Source organism: Rhinoraja longicauda, chromosome 6 (genome assembly GCF_053455715.1).
Source record: "Rhinoraja longicauda isolate Sanriku21f chromosome 6, sRhiLon1.1, whole genome shotgun sequence".
In the NCBI taxonomy this organism is placed as follows: domain Eukaryota; kingdom Metazoa; phylum Chordata; class Chondrichthyes; order Rajiformes; family Arhynchobatidae; genus Rhinoraja; species Rhinoraja longicauda.
In genome coordinates this window covers 68,328,630-68,349,123 of record NC_135958.1, presented here as the reverse complement: position 1 = coordinate 68,349,123, position 20,494 = coordinate 68,328,630, and the positions used below count along the sequence as shown (strand labels likewise).

Here is a 20,494-nt window from a genome sequence, read left to right as displayed (position 1 = left end):
TCAGTCTCGGTCAATCTCGGGTTCAGAAAAAACGTTCTATAGGAATCATCCCATGAATATTCGGAAAGCAAGGCATCACAGTAAACAGCCACACAGGTTATCAAGTGATGGACTGTGCCTTGCAAACTTACAATATATGATGCTTTCCTGTAAGATAGCTGATAATTAAACGCTCCCCTGGGCATCTGTCAAAATTCTCTATAAGAAGTTCGTAAGAATTTTAAAACCTCGTAGAATGTCAGACATGGATCAGTGAATGGGAAATGATGTGTAGTAGTTTGCTCAAGAAAATTATCTGACTGGTGATAATCAAAGGACTTACAAAAGGATTGATCCTGGAACCCCTGGTATTTACAATATGACATGAACTCTAGTGTCTGAATCTTTCCACTGATGCAAAGCTCCTCAGGCAAATGATAAAATGAACATCAATTCTTATTTTAGATCAATCACACTTATGTGGCTGAGAACTGATCAATGAATTTCCATGTGACTGGATGTAATCAGGCAACTGAATCATTCTGTCACGACCAGAGAACAGTCCAGTTCTACTATCTACCTCATTGGTGCCTCTTGGACTATCCTTGTTATTGAACTTTGCTGGCTTTACCTGGCACGAAACATTATTCCCTATCATGTGTCGAGACTCTGCAAATGGTTCGATTGTAATCATATATTATCTTTCCTCTGACTGGGTAGCATGCAACAAAAGCTTTTCACTGTACCAGTTTATAGACATGGTGCGGAAACAGGCCCTTCAGTCCACTGAATCTGCGCCGACCAGCGATCCCCGCACACCAACACTATCCCACACACACTATCAACAATTTACAATTTTACTGAAGCCAATTAACCGACAAACCTAAATGTCTTTGGAGTGTGGGAGGAAACCGGAGCACCCAGAGGAAACCCGCGCAGGTCCCGGGGAGAACATACAAACTCCTGACAGATAGCATCCGTGGTCAGCATCGAACCCGGGTCACTGGCACTGTAGGGCAGCAACTCTACCACTGTGCCACCGTGCTGCCCAACTGTCTTGGGACACTGTGAAAGGAAGCACGCTATTTGTGAGAATGGGACTGCAGAATGCAAGTGAAAGCTTCATAAACCTTGACATGGTCACAGACGGGGAAAAGCTTGCTCTCACACGGAGGATGGGAGCATGGAAATGCACACTGCAAAAGGAAGGGGTTGCACTGACCTCAAGGCATCTCAAACAGTATCTCTGCCAATGACACCCTATTGAAGGACCAACACAAATGCTGATGTGGGGGTCAATGAGCACCTTTTAAACCGGTCTGAAGAAGGGTCTCGACCCGAAATGTCACCCATTCCTTCTCTCCTGAGATGCTGCCTGACCTGCTGAGTTACTCCAGCATTTTGTGAATAAATACCTTCGATTTGTACCAGCATCTGCAGTTATTTTCTTATACCTTTTAAACCGGGGCTGGATGGACATCTGCCAAGAAGGGGAATTGGGAACTATAAAGAGAAAAAGAATATTTCAGCAACATTAACATCTCTCCCTTTAGAATGTAATATTTGCATTAAATGCACTAGCAGTTAACTGATATGAGCAGCTCATTTCTTCAGATAATGATGATGATTGATGCTTAAGTGCACTTGATTGCAATAATGGGTCAAGACTATTTGCACAGTGTATAAAAGAGTGTATTTATTCTCTTGTATGCTTTAGTGAACAAATTGACAATGGTTTGGAGCTCAGCCTCCCAAATAAAAAAACACAAGTGTCATCTGCAAACTGTATCTCTTTTACAGAGTTTAGGTGACCTTGGGTCTAGAGTGCAGTCGCTGTAAGTCGGTCAGTTTCCCATTGATTGTGAAGCTAAGGTCCACTTCCGTGGTAGGTCTGTTGGAGGTAAGGTACAAGCTTGCAGCAAGAAAGATTGATTAAGGTGTAGGTGTAATGATACAGCCTTGTTTAATACCAGTCTCCGTTGACATTGGCTCTATTCCAGTCCTGTAGGTTCGGATTGTGGCTCGCATGCCGACATGAAGCAAATGTAAAATAGAGATGAACATCTGTGGGCAGCTGAATTTGAGGAACGTGCTCCACGGTCCCTCCTGTTTAATGCGGTAACTAGAGCACCCGGAGATAACCCACGTGGTCACAGAGAGAATGGTACAAGCCCCATACAGACAGCACCCATAGTCGGGTTCGAACCCAGGTATCTGGCGCTGTAAGGCAGCCACACCGCTGCTGCAACACTGTTGAAGATAGTTACTATTATGGTCTCCGTGAGGTCTCCCAATATGTCCCCAGAGGCGGACACTACAATTATGAATTCATACCTAAGCAAGCCAATGTCATTGTCCTCTCCAAGGTCAACGTCAACAGTAATGTGGTCCTCGTTACATTCAGTCAGCTCTGTTGGGCAGGCCACGTACCATTCAATCCAGACTTCAAAGTAGATACTCTATTCCAATCTCTATCATGGGAGGAGAATATTATGTGGACAGGGGAAAAGATACAAGGAGAAACTTCCTGAGAAAATGCAACCGCCCCACTGAATCCAGTGAGTCCATGGTCATTGTGGCTCGGAGAGGAGAGGAAGCACTGGGGTTGGGCTTGGACATGCACCGAGCACACAGAGGCCCTCTGTAAGTGGAAGGACCTTGTAAACAAGCTGGTTCAGTTTAGTTTATTGTCACGTGTACCGAGGTACATTGAAAAGCCTTTGCTGCGTGCAATCCAGACAGCAGAAAGACAACACATGATTACAATCGAGCCATTTACAGCGCATAGATAAATGTTGCTGTAGGAAAAAGGATTTAAGAGTGAGGAACGATTGTAATAAGTGACTGTAGATCTGCTTCTGTGGCTGGCATGCAAATAGTCGCCTGGGTTGGGCGCCATCTTGGAAGATTCCACCCGCCCACCCTATTGCAATCTGCTCCTCCATCTGTGGAAGAGTCTGTGGCTTCCACACCAGGCCTGTCATCATTCTCAGGCCCAACAAAACCAAGTAGAAGCAAGTCATTCTCAACCCTGAAGGGTTGCCTAAGACGAAGAAGAAAGCCCATGTATTCCTGTGTGGACTGAATGGCAGGTTTATTCATCTTCTCTCATTTTCTCTTTTTCCTTTTTTCTCTTCCTTTCTCGCCCTTTTCTTTTTCTTGCCCCTATCTCGCATTCTCTATTTCATCCCCTTTTCTTTCTTTCGTTCTTTCATTTTCTTCCAATCTTTCATCCTTCCCTTCCCATTAGAAGTGCAGCATTTTGCTCTCAGTCTTTGTGCGAGGGATACGGCTATGTTGCTATGGCAACATGTCCATGCAGACACTAATGGTAAAGGCACGGAACAAGCTTTCTCTCCATTCAAACCCCGACTGGCCAGTTTTGGCATGGATGTGTGCAGAGACTTGAAATGGCTCCTTCAGACAAACGCAAGTGGCTAGAACTGTTTTGGGATTTCCCCATGCACAAACTGGTCACACACTTACATGTGAACAGCCTTTGGTAATATTTTGAGTGGGGAAACCTGGAAACTTTCAGATCTTACCTTTTCCAGAGACCCAGACATGAGCCTGAATAGTCTGGTTCAGAGCCAGATTAGGGGCACTGTTGATGGGAGGGGAGTGATTCATCTATCCTCATAGAGGGTTTTCCCTATCATTATGAATGCTGGGACAGATCTACCACCACAGCAATTCCCAATGAGTGGACTGTCAAAAATGCACCAAGATCCTGATGAAGGGTCTCGATCTGAAACGTCACCTATTCCATTTCTCCAGAGATGCTGCCTGTCCCGCTGAGTGACTCCAGCATTTTGTGTCCATCTTCAGATTCCATGTGAGATTTCCGTCAAAGCTATGAGATAAGTGTGATCACAATAACTAGCCACAGGGTAGTGCGTGTTGTTTAACAATTCAAGATGTGAATTCAAGACTCCAGCATTTTGTGTCGACCTTCGAGTTAAACCAGCAACTGCAGTTCTTTCCTACACATTCTAAACATTATATCTTTGATAGACACGAAAAGCTGGAGTAACTCAGCGGGTTTGAAGAAAAGGAATTGGTGACGTTTCGGGTGAATACCCTTTGATTCATCTTTGGTCCATCTTTGGTCCATTTCAAACCAGAGCACAGGTATTGCATGGGGAGCAACTGATCACATACTGATCACATATATACTCCCGGCTTGACGTCAAATGTCAAAATGAAAGGAATTTTAATGAAATCCAGTGATCTCGAGTGAGGTGCCAGAAGACCGATCAGTCCTCTATTGGTGTGCCTCTATGTAAAAAAGGCTGCAAAGAAAAGCCTGGGGACTGCAGACCAGTGAGACCAACATCAGTGGTAGGTATGCTATTACAAAGGATTCTGAGAGGCAGGATCTGCATGCATTTGGAAAGGCAAAGATTAATTCGGGAGAGTCAACGTGACTTTGTGTGAGAGAAATTGTATTTCACCAATTTAATTGAGATTTTTGATGAGATGACCAAGAAGACGTACAGGTTTGTAGGTTAATTGGCTGGGTAAATGTAAAAAATTGTCCCTAGTGGGTGTAGGATAGTGTTAATGTACGGGGATCGCTGGGCGGCGCGGACTTGGTGGGCCGAAAAGGCCTGTTTCCGCGCTGTATATATATGATATGATATGATATGATAAGATGATGGGGGTAGTGCAGTAGACATTGTCTACATAGCGTTAATAAGGCTTTTGACAGGTTAGGAGACTGAAGACAGTGGTAGTGGGTTATTTTTCAGACTGGAGGCCGAACAAGTGACTTCCCACCGGGATCAGTGCTGGTCCATTGCTGTTCATTATTTATATTAACAATTTGGATGAGAATGTAGGTGGCATGCTTGGTAGTTTGCGGATGTCTTTGAAGGTGGTGGTATAGGTGGTGATAACTTGAAGAAAGTTATCTAAGATTACAGCAGGATCTTGAGCAACTGGGCCAATGGGTCAGTCAATGGCAGATGTGGACTTTAATTCAGGTCAAAATAAGTTGTTGCATTTTGGTAAGGCAAGCCAGAACAGAACCTACACGACAAATGGTAGGGTCCTATGGATTGCTGTAGACCAGAGAGACCAAGAGAGGCAAGTACGTAGTTACTTGGAAGTGGCGACATGGGTAGACAGAGTGGTGAAGAAGATGCCTGCCTTCATCAATCAGGTATGCCACATTATTGCTGCACAAGATGTTGGTAAGGACACATTTGGAGCACTGTGTACAGTTCTGGTTGCCATGCTACAGAAAGGTTGTTATTTAACCGGAAAGGGTGCAATAGAGATTGATGAGGATGTTAAAAGGATTGGAAGATTTCAGTTAAAAGGTGATTCTGGGTGAGCTAGGGATTTTTTCTCGATGGCATAGGAGGCTGAGGGGTGAACATATCAGTAAAATTATGAGGGGCAGTGATAAGGTGAATAGCACATCCTTTTCCTCCAGGTAGAAGAGTCTAAAACTCGAGGTTATAAGGTGAGAGGGGAAAGATTTAATAGGGACCAGAGGGGTCACTTTTTCACACTGAGGGTAGTGCATGTCTAGAACAAGCTGCCAGAGGAAGTGATAGAGGTGGGTACAATTATAAAATGTAAACGTTACTTGGACAAGTATATGGATAGGAAAGGTTTTGAAGGAAGACACAAGGTGCTGAAGTAACTCAGCAGGTCAGGCAACATCTCTGGAGAACATGGAGAGGTGATGTTTCGAGTCAGGAACCCTTCCTCAGACACTCCTAACCCACTCCAATCTCACCCCTTCTGAACGGTCGCCCCTCCACTCACTCAACAACAATCCCAACATTCTTATCAAACCCGCCAACAAGAGACTTGCCATTGTAGTCTGGCAGGCTGGCCTCTACCATGCTGATGCCAGCCACCAGCTCTCAGCCACCTCCTCATACCGAACCCTTGACCATGACCCCACAGCTAAACACCAGGCCATCATTTCCCAGACTGTTAAACTGAGTTCCTCCAGCACTTTGTGTGTGTTTTTTGTACAAACCAACATCTGCGGTTCCTTGCATCTAAGGTTTAGAAGGATATTGACCAGGAACAGGCAAACGCCACTTGCTCAGTTAGGCAACATGATCGGCATGAACAAATGTATGTGCGTAAAAATTGCATGTGTTAGAATGAATATGCCAGAGAGTTTAGAAGCATTTAAGATTGTTAAAATGTTAGAATTCATATATATGCATGAGAATTGATGTGTGCACGTGTCCATATGCATGAGTGTCTGTGTGTGTGCTTGTGTGAGAGGGAGCGAGGGAGAGGGAGAGGGAGAGGGAGAGGGAGAGGGAGAGGGAGAGGGAGAGGGAGAGGGAGAGGGAGAGGGAGAGGGAGAGGGAGAGGGAGAGGGAGAAGGAGAGGGAGAGGGAGAAGGAGAGGGAGAGGGAGAGGGAGAGGGAGAGGGAGAGGGAGAGGGAGGGAGAGGGAGAGGGAGAGGGAGAGGGAGAGGGAGAGGGAGAGGGAGAGGGAGAGGGAGAGGGAGAGGGAGAGGGAGAGGGAGAGGGAGAGGGAGAGGGAGAGGGAGAGGGAGAGGGAGAGGGAGAGGGAGAGGGAGAGGGAGAGGGAGAGGGAGAGGGAGAGGGAGAGGGAGAGGGAGAGGGAGAGGGAGAGGGAGAGGGAGAGGGAGAGGGAGAGGGAGAGGGAGAGGGAGAGGGAGAGGGGGAGAGGGAGGGGGAGGGAGAGGGAGGGAGAGGGAGGGAGAGGGAGGGAGAGGGAGAGAGAGAAAATATGCACCTGTGTGTGTGATCTGAATTGAGGACCTGGTATGCCTCCAATGGCTTCTTCAGCTAATTATTCCAGACTGAGATGAAAGACAACCATTTGGGTTTGGAATCAGAGGCAGGGCTATGGAACTACAGGCCATCCTCAATATTAAATCGGGGCATGTAAGAAATAGATGAGGGCAGAGGCAGTAGGCTGAGAGTCAGACCGGGACACTGCTGAGTAACAGCTTGTTGAACCTTCCCACTTCGATGAATCATTCACACTTTGACATTTGCATAATTGTGTGCTGCTATTAGGAAAAGGTTAATGAGAGGGAATTGTGCACAGACTCTTGATCCTTTCTTGATGGCATGATTCAAAAATCCACGCCTGGAATCTCTCGATAATCTAAAGGCAGCACAGATGAATCCCAATTCCTTGACTGATCCCATTCCCTGACCATCCCAGCACTCCCCATCACCATCGTCAGAAAAATTTACATTCAAATTAAAAGCGGGCATGGCGGAAGATCATGGTACCGTTAAGCTCCCCATCAAGTGTCTCATCACTCCCGCACTCTCCCGCATATGAACCCCCCCTTCCCCCCCTTCCCACCACCTTCTCTTCCCCAGCCCCACCTACCAACCAAACTTAAGAGCCACACAGACATCTGACAGAGTCAGGAAAAGAAGTGATCAAGAAACTGAGGGCTAACTTTGTGTGTGTGATTGGATATGGATAAATTAGAAACAATGGACATAAACGGCCACCAAAAACACTCAATAGAGAAGCATCTTTACACAGAGAGTGGTTGATGTGAAATTTGCTAGAATATGGAGAGGTGAGGTGGTATTGGTATTGGTATCGGTATTGGTATTGGTATTGGTATTGCTATTGCTATTGCTATTGCTATTGGTATCGGTATTGCTATTGGTATCGGTATTGGTATCGGTATTGGTATCGGTATCGGTATTGGTATCGGTATTGGTATTGGTATCGGTATCGGTATCGGTATTGGTATTGGTATCGGTATCGGTATCGGTATTGGTATTTGTATTGGTCTTGGTATTGGCATTGGTATTGGTATCGGTATTGGTATTTGTATTGGTCTTGGTATTGGCATTGGTATTGGTATCGGTATTGGTATTGGTATTGGTATTGGTATCGGTATTGGTATTTGTATTGGTCTTGGTATTGGCATTGGTATTGGTATCGGTATTGGTATTGGTATTGGTATTGGTATCGGTATTGGTATTTGTATTGGTCTTGGTATCGGTATTGGTATTGGTATTGGTATCGGTATTGGTATTGATATCGGTATTGGTTGATATTAATTAATTATGGTCACCTGCAGTCAGGTACAGTGAAAATGTTAGTTTTGCATGCTATCCAGTCAAGTCATGCCGCACATGAGTCCAATCAAACCATGCCAAAGTACAACAGGTAGTGTAAAGAAAGAAATAAACAGTGCAAAATGGTGCTTCAGGTACAGCGAAAGCGTGATCGGACTTTACTGGCTTTACCTTGCACTAAACATTATTCCCTTATCATGTATCTATACACTGTAAATGGATCGATTGTAATCATGTATTGTCTTTCTGCTGACTGGTTAGCATGCAACAAAAAGCTTTTCAGTGTACCTCGGTACACTGATAATAAACTAAACTGAACTGAACTGAACTAGTGTGAATCGTGTGGATAGCAGGCAAAACGGGGATTTTCACTGTGTTTCTGTACACGTAACAATAATAAACCTGTATCAATACCAATACCAAATTATCCGCCAGTTCATTAGCTAATTATGTTAAACCTGTGTCCTTTGCCATCTTTCTGTGTAAACAATGTCTCCATTCTCCTTTACAAATGAGAATCGTTGCAGAAGCTAAACTCTGCTTTAAACATGTTTTTTGCTATTTTCATGAAGCCAATATTGTCAGCCACTGAATCAGAGCAACACGTCAACAAATCACCATCCCACTTTTCGATAAACTAATCAAAATATTTTTAAGAATTACTTTTGAACACCATTAATTTTCTCATTAAGCAAGCTTTAAATACACAAAATAACATTTTAAGCCAAATAATTTCTTTTTGTGAATCAGCAAAACCAATAGATTTTCTTAATATCTTTGCGAAGGTTTCATATTTCTTTCTAAGTCTTCTGTCCATCTGAACCAGGTCCTCAGGGTTGTCAAATGTAGGAAGTGCATGTCAGATGAGGCACGGGAAACGTGACATCAGAACAATATTAAACTATATTGTATGTTGTTCATTTCTATAGCCACCAAATATTGTCATTTGAAAACTATTTCAAGGCAAAGTTTTATTTGGATCCTTGAGTCCAAATTAATAAGAAAACCCCATTCCTCCCCCCCCCCCCCCCCCCCCCCCCCATTGAAGTAGGTATTTGCAGAAGTGGTCAGTGGAGTTCAGCAGGGATCTGTGGTGTGACTTCCGTTGTTTGTTTCATATATATAAACTTGGACGTCAGTGTAGATGGGTTGGTTGGTAAGTTTGCAGACAACACCAAAATTAGTGGAGTTGTGGAAATAGGGAAGATTGTTAAAGTACATAGTGGGATATAGATCAACTAGAGAAATGGGCGAGGAAATGGCAGATGGAGTTTAATCCAAGCAAGTATTAGGTGTTGCACTTTGCGAAGTAAGGGGAATTGATACATTAATGGCAAGGCCTATATCGGTATGGATTTATAAAGGGGATCTTGGGTTCCAGTTCCATAGCTGCCTGAAAGTTGTAACACAAGCAGATAGAGTGATAATGAAGGCATATGGTATGTTTGCCTTCATTGATGGGGCCATTGAGTGTAAGAGTCAGAAAGTCATTTTGCAGCTTTATAAACATTTGATTAGGTTGCCTTTTAGAATATTGTGTGTAGTTCTGGTCACCCTTTTTCCAGGAAGGACATGGAGGCTTTGGAGAGGGTGTAGGAGAGATTCACCAAAATACTACTTGGATTGGAGGGGATTAGCTATGAGAGGTTGGACAAACGTTAATTATTTTCCCTGGAGCATCGGAGGCTGAGGGGAGATCAGATAAAAGCACATTAAATTATGAGAGGTGTAGATAGGGTAGACAGTCGGAGCCTTTGTCCCAGTGTGGAAATGTCAAAGACTGGAGGGCATAGCCTTAAGGTGAAAGGGGTAATGTTTAACGGAGATGTGCAGGTCAGGAATCTTTATGCAGAGAGTGGTGGGTGTCTGGTATGCAATTCCAGGGGTGGTGATGGAAGTAGATATGATTGTGGCATTTAAGAGGCCTATGGATTGGCATATGGACATGCAGGAAATGGAGGGACATAGATCATGTGCTGGCAGAGGAGATTAGTTTAACTTGACATCATGTTTGGCACAGACATTATGAGCCAAAGGGCCTGTGGCAGTGCAATACTGATCTATGTTCTATGTTAAGAAAATAATTAGAATGAAGTTAAAATATGTAACAAAACATGTGAAGTTAAACACTCCCAACATCGGAAAAAGTATATAACTTTTTGCAGAAAATACGAATTCAATTTATTTAAATTGCTTCCAATGGCGACATTACGATCCATCCCCTATTAAGAGACTGGGAAGAGGTGAGCTTTTAAATATAATCTAGTGAAGAGGCTGCCTTCTCAGTTAGAACAATGTATTGGAAGCTGTGGGCATAAATGTTAAAAGAACTGTAGTTCATTAAATTGTCCATCCAGGGAGATGTAGCCCAAGGCAACTTCATAAACCTAAGAACCTAGTCTGCAAGGCAGCACAAACCAATAAAAAAATGTAGAGGTTTCAAACATAAAAAGAGCTTCCTTTTTGTACATGCTATTTTTAACATATAATATTTTTGTTATATTACAAACCATATTTTCACTGGAAAATCTCTAGATTTGTGATAAAACGCATTAAGTTAGTTAAATCCCCGGGACGTGATCAGGCATGTCTTAGGACATTGTGGGAAGTTTGGGAAGAGATTACGGGGCCTTTGACAGAGATACTTATATCATCACTAGCCACGTGTGAGGTGCTAGAAGATGCACTGTGGGTAGGAGGGTGACAGACAAAGTAAAGCTTTTACTTACAGAGAGCGAGCCCGCAGGGAATGAGGTGCAGACCTCTGTTGTTCGACATCGAGGAAGTAGTGGTCAGCCTGGGAGAATCTATGTTACTTTTAACCCTACAATAAAGGCATGTAGACAGGTATGGAACAGTAGGCAACGCATTGAAGGATGTGGGCATGATGCAGGCAAATGGGATTAGTGTAGATGAGCAAAAAGGAGGATGTGGGTGTGGAGGGCCATGTTCCTGTGCTGTGTGATTATGTAGCTCTATGACCCTTCACCAAATTTCACAACCATTCTGCAATGAGATGGGAATGTTCCATTATCTGTGTATAAAATATATAAATTGAGCTCAACAGGGTTGTACCCTACAAAACTGAATAGTAATGCTTTCAACTCTATAGCAGTAAGTTGCCTACCTTAGTAAGAATGTAAGTGAACCACACAACCACTGTTCAGTGATTTCTGCGGGGCTGGGGTGCTCAGCGAGGCTCTGCACCAGAAGTGAAGAGGCAGGGAAAAAGCAACATCCAGGGAATTTCCCACTTCTGATTAATCAAATAATTTTATCTGCTGACTTTTCCATTGTTATTACTGGGCTCGCAACCAACTGCAAGTGAGGATGTACAGGTGCTATTTATTGGGAGAGTGTGGCACAGTATCAATAGTACCCTTAATGTACAACCCCATTGATTCCTTTGCAGTTGTGAACAGAGGTACTAAAGGATTACCTAGTAATCCAAAGAAAGTGAATTTAGTCCCACCAGTTCTGGTGTGTCCCTAATGCTGGAAATGGAGAGTTACGAGTCATGTGTAGGCAGAAGGAATTAGTTTAATGTGGCATCAAGCTCAGCACAGATATTGTGGGTCAAAGGGCCTGTTCCTGTGCTGTACTTTTCTATGTTCTATGTCGTAAGAATCCTTTCTGGGAATCAACCCAGGACAAGAGGAATTCCAGCAAATGTTGAAATTCATGGCAAGGCCTTAGTTGATTATAGAACCACAGAGTCATACAATGATCATTGAGAGGACTGGATTAGATCATGGGAAGAATCTGAGCGGTCTGAGGAACAGAAGCAAGGTGGAGCAATGGAAAACAAACCTTGGAATGAAGCAAATCTTCATTGGTCACGATCACTGGAGATAGTCTGAAGCCAAATCCATCCAAAGGCAAGATAATGAGGAAGATGTTAATCCCAATGGATGATACAGTAGTTCAAGAGTTTCTGGGATTTGTCAACTGTCTGAGCTTGGCCCTGTCTCATCTCCCTGTATCATGTGAGCCTCTCAAAGGGCTGACTGAGAAAGATGTGGAATGGCTCTGGTGTGTCACTAACGAGTAATTGCCCAAACAAACTACAGACAGTCACAGCAGAACTTGGGTAGCAAAACTTTAATGAGAAAAAGAAGCTAACAGCACTTAGAGATTCCTCAGAGAAAGATCTTGGAGCAATAGACCTGCAGGAGGGTCAGATGTTAGCATACACAGCAGAAATGTGATGAATGTGGTCATGGTTCACAGGCAGATTGAGAAGAAACCATTCACTATGATCTTTAACCTTTCAAGGATTTACCTGTTTGCACATGAGATAAAGCACATAAAGCCAGAGAGTTATTTGGGAAATTTAATTTTTCCTTTTTATTTTATTGATAAAGAGATGTAACAAGTTCAGCTTATGTACTAATACCCCTTTAAGAATTTTAAACTCTCTGTCTCTCTCTCTCTCTGTAAGTTTTCTTTTTGAATAAAGCATTTCATTAGTTTAACTTACTGGCTTTCCTCCAGTATCAGAGAGAGTGATATTTAAGCTCAGACAACAACATATGCAATGTACCTAAAGTAGTAACACATCCAAAGATGATTCACGCTAACATATTAAAAGAAAATTTGAGGCCAAATTGAACAAGGGAATATTAGGACATGTGACAAAATGCAGAATTTAGGCAGTGTTAAGGAGAGGGATATATAAAGTCAACGAATCATACAACACAGATACAGGCCCTTCGGCCCACCATGCCAATGCTGACCACCAAATACCTATCTGTATTAATCCCATTTTCCAGCATTTGGACCATAGCCTTCTATACTTCTTAAAAGATGTGAGAGTCTCAGTCTAGTTTAGTTTAGTTTAGAGATACAGTAAAGAAACAGGCCCTTCAGCCCACCGTGTCCATGCCGACCAGCAATCACCCATGCTGCCTGACCTGCTGAGTTACTCCAGCATTTTGTGAATAAACACCTTTGATTTGTACCAGCATCTGCAGTTATTTTCTTATATATACCCATGTACAAGTTCTGTTCTACATACTACGGACAATTTACAGAAGCCAATTAACCATACAAACCTACATGTCTTTGGAAATGTGGGAGGAAACCGGAGCACCCAGAGAAACCCACGTGGTCACAGGGAGAATGCATAAACCATGCAGACAGCACCCATAGCCAGAATCAAACCCGGGTCTCTGGGGCTGTAAAGCAACAACTCTACCGTACCGCCCCACTGTACTGACTCTACCACCTTCTCAAGCCGTGAGTTGCAGATTGCAACCATCCTCTGAGTGAAAGATTCTTTCTTAGATTCTCTCTGAATCCATCTTGAATCTGTGGTCTCTCATCTTGGACACTTGAGGAAACTCAAAGGAAATCAAACATATCAAGTCTCTCCTGGTAACCGAAACATTCCATCCCAGGCCAAATCTCTCCTTGATCCTCTCCAGTCTCACCGCACCCTTCCGATGTTAAGACAACCCGCATTTCAGATGATTCATTCATGTCTAATTTGAAACGGCCCCAGCACTAATTCTTGTGGTTCACCATGAGTCCCAGGCTTCCAATGACATAAACCCTCCACCATCACCCTCTGTCACCTTTTACCAAGTCCCTTCACCCCGTAAATCAACCAAAACCTCCTGTATTTCATGCACCCCCCCTGCTCCCCCCCCCCCCCCCCCCCCCACATCTGCTCCCACTCCAAACTGGAATCAAGCTTAAAGTGCGGAGGGAAATATTTAATAGGAACCTGAAGAATAATGTTTTTATACAAAGAATGGTGATTGTATGGAATGAGCAGCCGGAGGAGGTAGTTGAGGCAGGCAGTTTATCAACATTTAGGAAACATTTAGACAGGTACATAGATAGGATAGGTTTAGAGGGATATGGGCCAAACGCAGGCAGGTAGGACTAGCATAGATGGCGCATGTTAGTTGGCGTGGGCAGGTTGGCCGAAGGGCTTATTTCCACACTGTATAACTCTATGATTCTAAGTCACTCAAGGCAGAAATTAAACTTGGGTGGTTTAGGTCTTTTCAACTCTGTGCCATAAACTGCATCGTGTCTGTATAACGGGTTCCAGAGAGTAATAAATTCACATCTTCCACAACCGTGTGCCAGGGGGCAGGAAGATGGACATAGCTGCCGGATTTAATTTTAGGTATCTCCTCCGAAATACAATTTTCTACTCTTCCCCACCGAGAGATTCGAATACTAAATGATCTCTTGCTTGCTAGACATTATAGTGGTCTCATGTGCATAAACACCGAATCCATTTTAACTTTCAGATGCTGAGCGAGAGTCTGTAAGTTGCTAAGCAACAGGTTGTCTCAGACACTGAGCACTGAGCCTGGGTAGGGGGGTGGGGGTGGGAATGAAGGGAGGCAATGGTCTGCCGGTTACTACTTAAACCAAGAGATGTTTCAGGTTTTGGATCGCTGAACTTCCAGACTGAATCAGGCAGGAACAATCCTCTGATGTACAAATTCCCCTTTCTGCTCCTTTAGTTCAAAGCCTGGGAGGCTACCAGTCGCTGAGCGACTCCACAAGATGGTGGTTGCTTTTCATTCTCCCCATCTCCCTCAGAACCTTTGCCGAATCCCATTCCCCACTGTTGGACTGTGGACAGCAACGTGACCACGTGTCGAGAGAGATGAGCCATTCACTACCTCGCCTGACACTGGCGTGCGCACAACTTCAGCAGTGGGTGTTACGGATTCGATAAGAACATAAGAAATAGAAGCCATTTTAGACCATTTGCCCCTCAAGGATACTCCACCATTCAATAAGACCACGTCTGATTTATTTCCTCATCTTTTACCTTTCCTGCAGGTTGTGGATTCTTCGAACGCATTGCCAGGGGCAGTGGTGGAGGCAGATACGATAGTGGTGTTTAAGAAGCTTTTCGATAGGCACATGGAAGTACAGATAGTAGAGGAATACGCATCATGCACAGGCGGAAAAGACCCGTTTAACTTGGCATGATGTTGGGCACTAAGATTTGTGGGCTGAAGGACCTGTTCCTGTACTGTACTGTTCTATGTTCTATGCCGTCCCTTATCTACCCCCCTCCTAATTCTGCTCACCTCCATCAGGAAACCCCTCCGCCTCCTTCACTCCAGAGAAAGCCAACATCCTGATGAATCCTCCTCCGCCCACTCTCCAGCATGATCACATCTTTCCTGCATTGTGGGGAAAGTAGACCCAAAGGTCTCCTGATCTCTGGCCAAGAATAGAAACCTGTACCTAGTGTTTACATCACTGCATCTCCCATCCCGTCCTGATCACATAATATTTTGATGATTGTGTTCTGTTCTGGGCACCATGTTATAGGAAAGATATTGTCAAGCTGGAAAGGGTACAGAGAAGATTTACGAGGATGTTGCCAGGACTCGAGAGTCTGAACTATAGGGAGAGGTTGAGTAGGCTGGAACTCCATTCCATGGAACGTAGATGAATGAGGGGTGATCTTAAAGAGGTGTATAAAATCATGATAGGAATAGATTGGGTAGACGCACAGAGTCTCTTGCCCCGAGTAGGGGAATCGAGAACCAGAAGACATACGTTTAAAGTGAAGGGGAAATGATTTAATAGTAATCTAAGGGGTAACTAAAGGGTGGTGTGTGTATGGAACAAGCTGCCAGAGGAGGTAGTTGAGGCAGGGACTATTGCAATGTTTAATAAACAATTAGACAGGTACACGGATAGGACAGGTTTAGAGGGATATGGGCCAAATGCAGGCAGGTGGGACTAGTGTAGCTGGGACATGTTGGCTGATGTAGGCAACATGTTGGCTGGTTGGGCCAAAGGGCATGTTTCCATGCTGTATGACTCTACAACTCTATGACTCTATTAGGCAGCAGCTACTGTGCAATGTAGCAGTCTTTCCAGCAGGTTATAATGTTGTGCTGTCAAGTTCAACTGCAGGCATCTGAGCACATTTTCTTGGCTTGTGGAGTCCTCTGGGTGCTCTGTTGTTCTAAAGAGCTGTTGAAATAAGGTCTGGTCTGAGGTTACCCTTCAGATGCCTGCAAAGGAGCCCATGGCATGAGTTTGAACAAACACTGGGGTGTTCTAATCCACGACCTAGCCAATAATTATTTTGCAACAATCCTCATTAAAAACATTTTTTTCTGGTCATTATCTCCTTCCAGCTGTGGAAGCCTGTTGCGCCAAATTTGTCTGCTTTGTTTTACACTTCAAAAGGAATGTTCTGGCTGTAAAGCTCTTTGGATGGTTCTGAGTTTGTGGAAAACATGATACAAATGTGAGTTCTTTCTTCATTCCCTCTCTTTAGCCACCACAAGTTGATACCAACTAACAGCATACGCTAGAGGTCTATGCAAGAGCCTCGTTATGACTCAGTACCATGTTGGGTGATGCCAAGAGATGGGAGTTTATCAATGAGTTGTTTTTTCAAAAGCTTTATTTGGAGGTAAATACAAGCTGGCTGGCGAAGAAATGGTTGTTTGGGATCTTGAAAATGACCAAGAAAGAGATAAATGATTTGCGTTTAAATAGTGTCCTGTTTGGTGCAGGGACAATCGGAAATATAACAGATGATTTGCCCAGCGTTCCAGGTCTCACCAGCCACAATGCGTGAAAAGCCAGATCATGTTCGCTGAACTGGCTGATGGGCAAATGTTGGCGACAGTGAAAACCAAGTGCCTGCATTGACCTTCCATAGGTTTGAGTTCACATTTCTCCCAGGCAGTTACTGAATAGAAAATTCAGCTCATTTTTCTCATTAGAAGTCTGTGACTAGCAGCGTGCTATCGGGATCAGTAATTGGGACCTTCGCTGTTTATGATATGCATTAATGACTTGGATATGAATGTAGGAGGTATGATTAGTACCTTTGCAGATGACAAGAAAATTGATGGTGTTGTGGAGAATGAGGAAGATTATCGAAGGTCAGTTGGAAAGTTTGGTCGAGCATTGGTAGGTGGAATGTAATCCTGACAACTGTAAGGTGATGCACTATAGGAAATCTGATCGGGGTAGGACATCTACAGTAAATGGTAGGATGGTAAAATTGTTGGTGAATAGAGAGACCTAGGGTTTCAAATTCATAGTTCCCTGAAAGTGGCATGCAGGTGGATAGGCTGGTGAAGAAGGCATACGGCATCAGTCTGAAGAAGGGTACCAATCCGAAACATCATTGTCCTGAGATGCTACCTGACCCGCTGAGTTACTCCAGCACTTTGTGTCTTCTTTTGCAATCTAGCATCTGCAGTTCCTTGTTTCTGCAAGGCAAATAGCATTCTTGCCTTCATAGGTCGGGACATAGAATCTAAGTGTTTGGATTTTACGTTGCAACTTTATAAAACATTAGTTAGGCCACAGTACTAATATTAAAGTTCTGGTCACCACACCATTAGAAAGCTATGATTGCACTGGAGAAAGTACAGCTACATTCTCCAAAATATTGCCTCGATTGGAGGACTTTAATTATGGGAAGAGATTGGATCGGCTGGGCTCATTTCCCCTGGAACAAAGAAGGCTGAGAAGTGAACCTGATAGAAATATATGTTTACAAAATGCACAGATGGGGGAGATGGTCTAAATCTTTTTTTTCCATGATAAGGAAATCAAAATCGAGAGGCCGTACTTTTAAAGTGGGAGGATGGAGATTTAAAAGAGATCTTCGGGATAAGTTTTTTACACAGAGACTGGGTGATATGTGGGACATGCTGCCAGAGGAGGTGATAGAATCAGATACAAGAGGGGTTTAGACTGAAATATTAATGACGTAAATAGATATGGTCCGAATGTGTGAAAAAGGGATCAGAATAGATGAGCAAAATGGTCAGAATAGACGTTGTGAGCCAAAGGCTCTGTCTCCATGCTGACTCTACAACTCCATGACTCCAGTTAATGATTTGGAAAACAATATCTCATCATATTAATGATGATTGCAAAAACTAATGGTGTCAACCCCCCAGTAGTTCATTACTGTCCTTGGCAAACAAGTCACCCAGCTCAATGGGTAGTTTTAGTTTTTAGTTTTATTTTTAGAAGTACAGCACGGAAACAGGCCCTCAGGCGCACCGGGTCCATGTCGACCAGAGATCCCCGTACACTCACACTATCCTACACATTAGGGCCAATTCAGATTTTTAAAAAAAAACTGAAGCCAATTAACCCACAGGTCTTTGAAATGTGGGAGGAAACAGGAGTTCCCGGTGAAAATGAATGTGGTCATGGGGAGAATGTACAAACTCTGTCTCGTCAGCAGGATCGTAGTCAGGATCGATCCCAGGTCTGTGGCATTGTAAAGCAGCAACTCTGCCACTGCCCTTTAGTAGGGATTTAGGGATTACGTAAAGCTGACTGGGTGAACCCATTGAACACAAATCCCCTGCATTCCTGGGCAAGAGTGGTACCAACTGGGTCTCAGTCAATTCCCACAGAAAACTGAGGGGATTTGTCCTACTTAAGATAGAGCTCTTAAGGATAGCAGAGTCTTAAGGATAGTATGGGGAGAAGGCAGGAACGGGGTACTGATTGAGAATGATCAGCCATGATCACATTGAATGGCGGTGCTGGCTCGTAGGGCCGAATGGCCTCCTCGTGCACCTATTGTCTATTGTCTGTTGTCTACTTGTGTGTACAACAAAGTCAAAACCTAGTGCACGGGAAAAGAGGCAAGGATTGAACCTGACCCCAGAGCCTGATTGTGAGAGGTAGAAACTATCTCAAGTTTCCATTCTTGATCACTGTCCATAAATACCCACATCTACTTGTAATTTTAAACACCCAAAATTCTCTATATTTACAAGAATAATAAGTCATTTGGCAGTGAGGGGGGAAGGGTTAAAAAGAAAGATGCTGTTCTCAGGCAACACTTTCACACTTCCTCGAGAAGCTGCAAAGTCCTTCATTTATAATGAATTGCTTTAAATATTGGTGCCTACAATGTAGGGAAGACACGAGTGCAGGAAGATTCTATAAAGTTGAATGAATGCGTCCTGATTCAGGGTCTCGACATGAAATGTTCGCTGACATCTTTTGTATATATATGGAGACGCTGTCTGACCTGTTGAGTTCTGCTTGCCTTCTGTATTATTGTTCAACATTCTACACCTGTTCAGCCATTTCTGAGGATGGACACAAAGTGCTGGAGTAACTCAGAGGGTCAGGCAGCATCTCTGGAGAAAAAGGATGGGTGGCGATTCAGGTCGGGACCTGAAATGATCAGACTGAAATTAGGGGGTGCCCCACCTGGCAAGGATAGGGTGCCCTGTGTTCAGTCTGAAGAAGGGTCCCAGAACAAAACGTCGTCCTTTTTCCCCAGAGATGCTGTCTGCCTCGCTGAGTTACTTCAGCATGTTGTGTCTATCTTTGTGGTGTAAACCCAGCATCTGCAGTTCCTTTATTCTTCACCTATTTTTGATGTCGTTGTGCTTGCGTCCCTGTTTTTAAATAGTACGGTGACACCTACGATGGCTAACTTCAAGTGTATTCTCTCACCGTGCAGCACACCACAGTTTTTCTGCACAAGGCCCTGGACTGGGACTTGAGAACCATAACCCACAGGCTGGGAGTGCTGAGCTTAGGGGAGTGTGAGTGGGTGGGAATGCTGATCAAGGACAGCATCAGTCAGTTCACGTGCAGCTTCAGATTTTCTCTGCACTGGTAGGAGAGTCACGAATAATAGCTACAAAACAAGGGCCGGTCATTTAAAACAGAGAGGCAAAGATATCCCATCTCTCACAGGGCAGTGAATCACCAGAGCTCTGTGCTCCTGAAATGTGATGCGGGCTTGAATATGAGATACATTTAAGGTGGAGATAAGTAAATATTTGGAAGGGCAGGGGCTGTGTATTATGGGGAACGGGCGCAGAGAAGGGGTTGAAGCCATCACGGTGGTATTGGAAGGTGGGGCAGGTTCGGTGGATGACTCCCGCTCCTGTTTCCTTGCGTCCTTGTATTTAGATGGGGGTGCCATTCCCAGCTGTTCTACAATGTGGATTGTGGGGAGGGAGGATATACTGTGGGGATTTAATGCTCAAAGAATTGGTTAGCAAGTTCGTGAAGAACAAAACGTGGGCATTGGACAGAGAATAGGTGAGGGTGAGGAGAAGTTAGGAGCAGGGGTGAAGGGGGGGACAGGTGTGTGTGGGGAGAGTGTGTGTGGGGGGGGGAGTTTTGTCTGGAGAGAGAAGGGGGAAGTATTGAAGAAGGGCAGAGGAGAAATTGTGGTGCAGGAGGTGGGGTGGGGAATGAAGGGTGGTATCACTGACGGATGGAGGCAGGAGGGCATGAGGAGGTAGTATAAGAAAATAACTGCAGATGCTGGTACAAATCGAAGGTATTTATTCACAAAATGCTGGAGTAACTCAGCAGGTCAGGCAGCATCTCAGGAGAGAAGGAATGGGTGACGTTTCCGGGTCGAGGCCCTTCTTCAGTCTGATGGCATGGGGAGGAATCGTTGCTGTGGAGAAAGGCAGAGGAAGGAGGGGGAGTCGGAGAGA

General features: G+C 44.2%; 1 protein-coding gene across 1 annotated transcript in view; it reads left to right on the top strand.

Moving 5' to 3' along the window:
• Positions 1-20,494, top strand: part of LOC144594558 (ras-related protein Rab-37-like) — a 147,123-nt gene that overhangs the window by 64,450 nt on the left and 62,179 nt on the right. The window lies entirely within an intron of this gene.